Source organism: Oryx dammah, unplaced genomic scaffold (assembly GCF_014754425.2).
Source record: "Oryx dammah isolate SB20612 unplaced genomic scaffold, SCBI_Odam_1.1 HiC_scaffold_13, whole genome shotgun sequence".
In the NCBI taxonomy this organism is placed as follows: domain Eukaryota; kingdom Metazoa; phylum Chordata; class Mammalia; order Artiodactyla; family Bovidae; genus Oryx; species Oryx dammah.
Window position 1 is genome coordinate 30,584,264 of NW_024070197.1, and position 9,305 is coordinate 30,593,568.

The following is a 9,305-nucleotide window of genomic DNA, read 5'->3' on the forward strand; positions in this document are numbered from 1 at the left end:
TGCTTTCTAAAAATACATGTGTGTACGTGTGTCTGTGTTCGTTTCTGCGGGTGTGCAGTGTGGCTGCGTGTGAGTTGGGAGGAGGATATAGTGCTCTGACAGGCCATCTCTTGTGCCACTTCCAGAGAGGCAGAATGGATCAGGGCATCTGCTGAAATGTCTTTGGTAGCTCCCAGTACCCTCAGGAAAATGCCCAAGCTTCTGCCCCAACCTCTACAGGTCCAGCCTCCATTTCCTTTTCTAGTGAGCTGGTATAGAGCAGGCAGTTAGTAAGTGCACAATGAATGTATACATCCTATATGGCTATCCTATATGATGCCACCAAGGGTGCTGGCCACCCCCAATGCTTCAAGGAACCGTCCCCAAGGTCACACTATTAGAGGTCCCCTGTACCCCCTCTTTCCTCTCACTGGGCATTGTGACTCTGAGATTAAGACAGGTTTTTGCAGGGCACGGGGAGGTGGGAGATGAACTCCCAGGGCAGGGGCCACAGAGAATCCCTGCATTACATATGGTTTTCCACCGTCAGTTTGGGTGGGTAGTGGAGATTGTGTAAGTTCCCAGGTGGCTAGGAGGTTGGCAGGGGGCTGGCAGGCTTGGCCACCAGTCAAGTAGACATTTCCGTAAATGGAGATAATCTGGGCACTCCAGCTTTCAGGGTGGCTCATGTTCACCAGGCACCTCCATGTGCCAGTTAATATCACCGAAATTAAAGCAACAGGTCTCCTGAAGTAGGTAACATTTTCATATTGCAAATAAGAGAAACTCATAGGCTCATGACATAACCCACCCAAAGTCACAGAGAAGAGATGGAGAGAGAGAAATGCAGAGAGGGACCTTGTTACCTCGCGGTTACTGCCAGGGACACCCCACACCACAGATCTGACACCCAGGTCACGTCTTCCCTCACGCCCGTCTCACTCAGCGCCCAGCATCTGAGGCGAGGCGCATCCCTGCCTGTGACTCATCTCCGACTGGATCGCGGGCAGACGGGCGGCCGGCAGACTGCAGTTTTCCAGGTTCTGAAGTGGCTGAATGGTGGGCGGTAAGTCCACGTCACTCCCACTTCGCTTCGCGTCCCTGCTCCCAGAATCCCTCCGCTCCGTGGCTCACCGTGACACTCCGATCTCGATTAGTGAGCTTGTGGTTAAGGGGACCGGCTCCGTATCCCGGGCAGAAGCAGCCGGGTAACTGCGCGAGACAGGATGGTTCGCGCATGCGCAGCAGAGGCAGCCATACTGGAGGGTTGCGCTTCACCAGGGTCCGTGGTGAACTGGGCAGGGCCGCGCCGTGGCTGGCCTGGGGGATGGGCCACGTCTTTGCGATCCGTGCTCAAACCGCGGCATCTCAAAACAAACCCCCATTTTACACAGAAAGGAGCCTCAGAAATGAGGGAGGCTCGTTTTGAAGTGTGAGAACCAGCTGATGGTCCCTCTAATGGAGAAAAAAATCCCATGGCAAGTGCAGATGTCATTACAGGTAATACCTCAGAGATAACTGTGGTTTGGTGGTCCGCGAGATTCCAGACCACCACAGTAAAGCGAGTCATTCAGTTTTTTTGGTGTTCCAGTGCATATCAAAATTAGGTTTACATTATCCTGCACTCTATGAAGTTTGCAGTAGCCGTTTGTGTAAAATGCAGTGTACATACCTTACTTTAAAAATACCTTATTGCTAAGCGGCGGTAGCCATCCTTTGAGCCTTCAGTGAGTGGTAATCTCACTGTGATGTGTGCTCACTTACTCGGTGATGTCTGTCTGTTTGCAACAGGGATTGTAGCTCGCCAGGCTCCTTTGTCTATGGAATCTTACAGGCAAGAATACTGGAGTGGGTTGCCATTTCCTCCTCCAGGGTATCTTCCCTACCCAGAGATCGAATACATGTCCCTTGTGTTTCCTGCGTTGGCCGGCAGATTCTTTACCACTGCGCCACCTGGGAAGCCCCTTATTGCAATAGCAGCATCAAAAATCACTGATCACAGGTCACTATAGCAAATATAACAATAACAAAAAAATTTTGAAATGTGAGAATTACCATAATGTGATACAAGAGACATGAAGTGAGCAAATGCAGTTGGAAAAATGGCGCTGATAGACTTGCTTGGTTCAAGACTGTCCCAAACCTTCAGTTGGTAAAAATAAGCAATATCTGTGAAGAGCCATAAAACAGGGTGTGCCTGTAAACATTTGTCTTGTGATCAAATGAAGACACAGATGAACTCATGAGCGGAAGACAAAAAGAGTGAGAGGATGATAGCAGAGAGGCAAGCAGAGGACACATAGATTTGCAAGCAAGTAACTTGGCACTGATTTTAGAAAAGGAATCCAGGTTGTTTGGCAGCCCCGGCAGCAAAGAGGCCTCTGCCCCCATGCAGCATCTGGCCACACGTGTGCTATCCTGGGTTGGTCAGGAAATGCCTGAAGCTTACTGGGTCTCCATGTTGCCTTAGTTTACCTGGAGCAGCGCTCTGTTGGATCAGCTGCTGTCCCCACTGCCACCAGCACCCAACCTCTAAGAATGGATTTACTAACTACATAAACCAGTCCATTTGCAAACCAGCAAGTAGGTCATGACTGAGGTTGTAGAGAAGACTCATTCAAGGCCTAGACAACACCAGTAAGGATATAGAAAACATTACAGCAGCTATCCCAGTGTCCAGTAACAGAGGACAGGCTGAGAAAATTTTGGCATATACTTATAATGGAATATTATATAGCCATGGAGTCATGTTTTAAAGAAATTTTAATAATATAAAGACTTTCACTTTAATGTCAGTGGTGGGGGGATGTCACCAAGTAAGCTGGTTATATAACTGCTGACAATATGATCCCTTATTTTCTAAGGAAAAAAATGAGAGAAAATATTCATACACAGAAAAAGATGAAAAGGAAATAGAAGTATCCAGGCATGTGGGTATCCACACTCTGGGCAGTGGTGGGATTGAGGAGGCTTGTTATGTTCTTTTGTTTTTTACAAATGATTTTCTGTAACAAAATAAATAGTAAGTAAATAAATCAATGATAGTTAACTCATTGGAAATTTTAAATGCTAATTTAATTGCCTTTGAGCATGCCATTTGTTGTTGCAAAGATTAAAAAAAATTAACTTGTCTTTCAACTTAACTGATAAGGAGCTTTATTAACATGTTAGGAAAGTAATCTCCAACTGGTTTTAACCTTCATCACATTTTCCCTGGCACTTGAGCAGGTCCTATTTGCCAGAATTTTGAGGGAAGTTTCTGCCATGAACCTTAAGGTTTTATTTTCAGGCAAGCTATACACTTGGCAAAAATAATAACAATAACAGACCTTATGTTTGTAAAACACTTTACAATTTGCAAAGCATATGAAGTGCTGGTTGTTGTTTTTGTCTCTGGGGATACGAGAGCAAAATGGTTAAAAGTCCCTGCCTTTGGGGAGTTTACATTATATGGATGAGGGCAGACAATAAACAGATGAATAAGATATATAAATGTTGGGGGTGATAGGGCTATGGAGAAAAATGGAGAGGAAGTATAGGGAATAAATGGGGGAAGCTGCTTTAAATCAGTTTGATACTGTTTGAATAGAAAAACATGAAGGTGTCTCAAAAAATTGCCCATGGGCAATTAACACAGATGTCCAATGATTGGAGATACCCATGGAGGAAACATTCCAGTAACTAATTACATATCATCTAAAATACAGTGTGCTAATTACCAATTTTACAAACTCATAAAATTATGATGAGTCACAGTGATGTTTGAAGTTTCCTGTACCTAGCAAAGTTAGTCCTTAACCTTTCTAAGCCTCAGTGTTCTCGTCTATAAAATAGGGACAATTATAGTACCTAGATCAGAGGGCTGTTGTCAGAATCCAGAGAGAAAATATTTATGCTTGGGAAACAGCATGTGTTCAATGCATGTTCTTATAAGCAGACATAGCAAGGCCATTGCAAGGGGTCTATTCGACACTGCTGTGTGATTCCTATATATTTTTCTTCAGTCCTCACAACTATACTGGGAGGTGTGGAGTATTTGTTCCCATTTTCAAGAGGAAATGGAGGCTCTAAAGGGTGAATCTCTTGCCTAGAATCACATGCCATAAACCCAGGTAGTCCAGCTGCAAGAAGCTGTGCTCTCAGACACAGCTCTGAAGCCCCTTGGTACAGCTCCTTTGGTTTCCAGGAAGCTTCAGGAAGGTGAAAGCCCCTCCCTTTAGGAGGCTGAGAGCCAACTGCCACCTTCCCACACCTTGTGCTCTGAGCACTTCCAGGGCACAGGCTTCAGGTAACAGGCATCTGAATGTGTCTAACTAATGATTCCCCAAGACCGAAGGAGGTGCCTGTATCCCCATCACGTTGATGCCTGGCTGTGCTCCAAATACTGTGTAAACTAGGAGACACAAACCTCCTAATTAGTTTCTGATTAACTCCTTTGGGAAGAAGAGGTGAGAGTTATGGAAGATGCCAGGGTGTGACACCCTGGTGGGTGAATGGGGCAGGGAAGTAGACTGCAGAGGAAGAAGAGGACAGAAGGGGTTTCTGTGTAGAAAGAGCTTCGAGGAGGCAGCCCATTCTGTGTGTCCGACCAGGCAACATGTGGACAGACTGCCCCCCAACCCCCAACATTGCCTTCTGTTGTGGCAGCTGGGGCACAGGTGAGTAGGACTAATACAGGTGTCCACAAGTGGTGGAATTTGTTTTCTTCCCAACACCTGGGACACCTTCAAGCTGCCATGCCACCCCAGGGATTCCAGCATCCTCCCTTAGCTCCTGGGCCTCCCGGGTTCTGCTCTGGGTCTGAAGCCTCCACTGCACAGACTGGGCAGATCTCTTCCTGGGGACCTTCCAGCTCTGAACTTTTAACCGCTCAAAGTCATTCATGGGCCCCACTTCCTCCCCAAGACTCGTCATTTCTGGTGCCTCGTGGCTCAATCACCTGGATGAATATACAGTCCACATAGCTTCAGGATTGGGACCCCCTCTGGCTTTCCACCGTCTCCTTGCCCTAGTAGCTGCTCCCTCTGCTGCTCTTCGCTGCCTGAACTGTCACCACTGGAACATCCAAGCCACCTGACTGTCTGATTGCTCCTCAGGGAAAGCAATATTCCCTAGGCCCAAACCCAGGAGTGGAGGGAGGTGTGAATTCCCTCGCACAGAGTGTGAGAAGGACGTGGGGAGCCCTCTGCCTGGGGAACAGACAGCAATCTAGGGCCAAAGAAAGAGTGGGTTAGATAGTCTTTCTCAACGGGGATGGAGAAGCAGAACGCCCAGGGAGGAGGGAACAGAGAGAAAGGGCTGGCCCTAAGGAGAGGGTTCAGCCATTGCAGTATGTGTCAACAAGGCCTTATGGGATTCAAGACTTCCTCAGAGTGGGGTTAAGAAGGGGTCCACCTCAGAGGACCTTGCTTTGCCTTAGAATCCACTGGTGCTGGACACTTCACAGAATGTCACCTGTAGTCAGCCTGAACTGAGTGCTAGCTGCGTGCCAGGCACCAGGCTAGCCCTGCCCCGGTCCCCAGGCATCGCCTCATTTATTCCCTTCAACCCATCCACCTTTCCCGTGTTTCAGATAGGGAAACTGAGGCTCAGAGTTGTTAAGTATCTCGCCTAACGCCGCACAGCTAGAAAGTCAGCCAAGCCCACCCTCTGGTTCGGAAGCCCTTTAACACGTTGCTCACAACAGAATCCTACCTACGTGTCAGTAGAGCAACTGAGGCACAAAGAAGTGAAGCCACTTGTTCCAGTGAGCAGTCAGGATGTTTGAGGAGAGTCAGGAGGGGCTTCCTCAAATGCAGGCGCCTGTGGGACTGTGTGAAATCAAGACCAAGGACCAAGCTCCTGGAGCCCCCGCGGCTGACACCTGTCACTCGTGCCCTCCCCTTCCCAGCCTGGGCCTGGCTATCCCCACCCCCACCCCCCCAACCCCACCCACCTCGGCACGGCGCGTGGGATCAGGAGGGCAGCCCTGGATCCTCTTCGAGCCAGCCTCAGGACCTCCTGGCCGATGGGGAGAGGGGAAGGGCTGTGCGAGTCAGCCGTGGAGCGGGTGGGCACTAACCAACTTCCGAGGGCGCGTGGGGAGGGGCGGCTATACCAATCGGCGCTGCGCAGCTGGCCAGAGCAGCCGCCTCGGACTCAGCCTCACTTACCGCGCCAGGGAAAGTCTGACCCAGAGCTGGAGAAGGTGCAGTGTGGACACCTCCTCTCCCACCGATGGTACTAGACCACCGCGGCAGGCGGGCACTGAAGCTGGGGCATGGCCCAGGTGACCCGCCCGTTGGAGGGTCAAACTTCCCTGCTCGAGGGTCGAGGGTGGCTTCTAGCTTCAAACTCTTCAAGTCCGGGGCCCCTTTCCTCTTCCACCCCAGCGATAAGTGCGTCCTGGTTCCCCCTTCTTGGGTGGGTTGTTTAGGGGTCCGGGAAACCAAGAGCGCGGGGTCGTGGACATGCCCCCTACATAGGGTGGATATTCGTGTAGGACTCCAGTCAGGCAAGAATCGGGGAGTGCTCTCCATCCCGGGGCCCGAAGGCATGTTTAGGGGCAGCCACGGTCCGCGCGGGTCCCAGTGGCCCGCCTCGGGGCGCGGGGGTCGGGGCAGGGATCCGCGGGAGAGCGGGGATCCCGTTCGAAGCGCGCTGCGGTTTCGCCCCGGGACAGCGTTGAGCGCCCCCGGGGTGTGTGCATGCGCTGGGGCCGCCGCAGAGCGCGGGGGAGGGGGCCGGGACCCCCTCCCCGCCCCTCCCCAGCGCCGCCCCCAGCCCCACGCCCCTTACTCGGCTTGGCTGCCTCGCTCCACTCCGTGCGCCGCACTGCCGGCTCCAGTTTCGCCTCCAGCTCGGGTTCCCGCTCTGGCTCCGCTCCCGCTCGCGTTCCGGTTCCCGCTCGGATGCCGCTGCGCTCTGGCTCGGGCGTCGCGGGGGGCGCGCCTTTCCGCCACGGCCTGCTCGGCGTGCAGGGGCGGGGCGGGGCGGGGCCCGGCCGAGCCGACCCGGGGCCCGCGATCCCCGGCCGAGGTGGCGGCGGCGGCAGAGGCTTCCCGGTGCCGGCCCTGCCCTGCCGCAGCCCCGCCCGGCCCTCCGCCGGCCCCGCGCAGCCGCCCACGCCACGGCCGCCCGCTCCCGCCGCCCCGCGCCGCGACTCCGGGGCCTCAACAGCGCCGGGCCGCCGCCCGGGTCATTCCTGAGCTGGGGGGAAGCGGCGGAGGGGGAGGGCCGAGCCGCGCCCCTCTGCGCACTGCCAGCCCGACACCCACACAGCGGCAGGCGGGGCGCACGGCCAGGAGGCCGAGAGAAGCTGGGAGGGCAGCGCGCCAGCCAGACGTGTGAGGACAGACGGACAGGCGTGTGTAGAGTGTGACATACAGACAGGCAGGAGCAGAGGCGCAGACATACAAACCCGCAAAAGAGAGTAGACAACCAATATGAGCAAGTGAGAACATCAGACAGGTTTTTCAGAGGCCAGCCTGGGCACTGGGCCAGGGGACCCTTGTCATGGCCACTGGGCGAAGCAGACAAGCCTGGCAGAGCCTCCTGCTCCCAGTTGCCCGCCGGTGATTCTTGGGTGTTCTGGAATGTCGGCTAGGCTTGGCTGAAGCGTTTCTCTCATTAGCGACCGGCTTGCCTATTTCCTATTACCCTCGCCCAACCCTGTGCCCTCTCACCCCGCCATACTCAAACCTTGGGCACAGAGCTTGGCCCCGACCCTGGTGCTTTCAGGGCGGGGCTCCTGGCTTTCCGGCTCTGTCCCAACTCTACTTGGGCGCCGTGGACCAGACGTGTCCGCCAGACCTCCCTTTCTTTATTGCAATAGATCTCCTGGTTATTGCGCCCTGCTCGTTTTGGTGCTTCCCAGTTATTTGTGGAATCATTTAATCTCCTCTATTTAGCTGGGGGAGCTTCCCAGGTGGTTCAGTGGGTAAAGAACCTGCCTGCAGGGCAGGAGATGCAGGAGATACGGGTTCGATTCTTGGGTCAGGAAGATCCCCTGGAGGAGGGCATGGCAACCCAGTAGTCTTACCTGTAGAATCCCATGGACAGAAAAGCCTGGTAGGCTACAGTCCATGGGGTCGCAAAGTCCTGGGCATGACTGCAGTGACAGCACTCATACAGTTAACTGGGAGCCTCAGGAGGGAGACCCTTGGGGCCTGCCCAGAGCATGCACTCTAGATTTGATGAATTAATTGATGAAATACTTTATTGACAGTTCTCCTAACCCCCGTTTCCTTGATGGTCATGTTACCAAAAATATAACATGAGGATAAGGAGCTGCACATGTTCATGATAAAATGTGGGGAAGGAGAGGAGCCAGAGCGATGGGGTGGAGGAGAGGCCAGGCAGCCATTGGCACTGAGTGGAGGGTAGGGGCAGAGCAGGCTCTGGTTGAGAAAGCAAACCTCCCTCCACCCCAGCTCTGCCAATCACCATATCTTGGGCTTCCCTGGGTGGAGGCAGAGGGACCTGCATGGTCTAGAGCCTTGGTGAGTGAGGCTCTTCCCAGCTCTTTTTTGCTAGCTGTTTATTCTGGGCTCTGCCTCCTGCACTGTCTACCTTATCGCCCAAGACTGAAGGAGATGAAGGGACCCCAGCTGGAGGATTCCACCTCCATCCAGAACTGTCGGGGAGGTGGGGCACATGAACTGCGTCGAGGATGGGGCCAGAATATAGGGAAACATCTCCCAGTCCTGAGGAATGGAACCTGAGAGGTCTTTTGTTCAACCTCACACATTTTTATGGATGGACAATTAAAGGACTAGAGAAAGGAGGGGACAGACCAGCTAGGGTTGGTGGTTCTAGGGCTCCCAGGCCAGGGCTCTGCCCCCTGTACCACCCTGCTAAAGGTGACCTTGACCTTCTTGAGCAGACACCCACTGATCTGTGCAGGATGGATATTCTGGTTGTTGAGTGGTTTTACCTTTAATCTGTCCCCTTTGGCGAGACTGTGCTGCTGCTGTTGCTGAGTCGCTTCAGTCGTGTCCGATTCTGTGCGACCCCATGGACGACAGCCCACCAGGCTCCTCTGTCCCTGGGATTCTCCAGGCAAGAACACTGGAGTGGGTTGCCATTTCCTTTTCCAATGCATGCATGCATGCATGCATGCATGCTAAGTCACTTCAGTTGTTTTGGACTCTGTGCGACCCTGTGGACAGCAGCCCACCAGGCTCCTCTGTCCACAGATTCTCTAGGCAAGAATACTGGAGTGGGTTGTCATTTCTTTCTCCCATTGGCAAGACTGTGTGTATGTGTATTTTGTGGGGTCCTTGTGGAAGGCCCTAGCTGAAAAAGAGTTCACCCCCTTCCACCCGATTTGAATGTTGCTGAGCTGA

General features: G+C 53.1%; 1 long non-coding RNA gene across 2 annotated transcripts; it reads right to left on the reverse strand.

Annotated features, from left to right (window-relative positions):
- Positions 1-2,724: 2,724 nt before the first annotated feature.
- LOC120872796 lies at positions 2,725-6,940 on the reverse strand. 2 transcript variants are annotated; one of them, XR_005723337.1, is made up of 3 exons: positions 6,757-6,940; positions 5,674-5,789; positions 2,725-2,984 (listed from the first exon to the last, which is right to left on the reverse strand). It is a non-coding gene; the product is annotated as an uncharacterized LOC120872796 (long non-coding RNA). The 2 variants fall into 2 exon arrangements; XR_005723336.1 differs by lacking the exon at positions 6,757-6,940 and having other exon boundaries at positions 5,674-5,846.
- Positions 6,941-9,305: the final 2,365 nt, after the last annotated feature.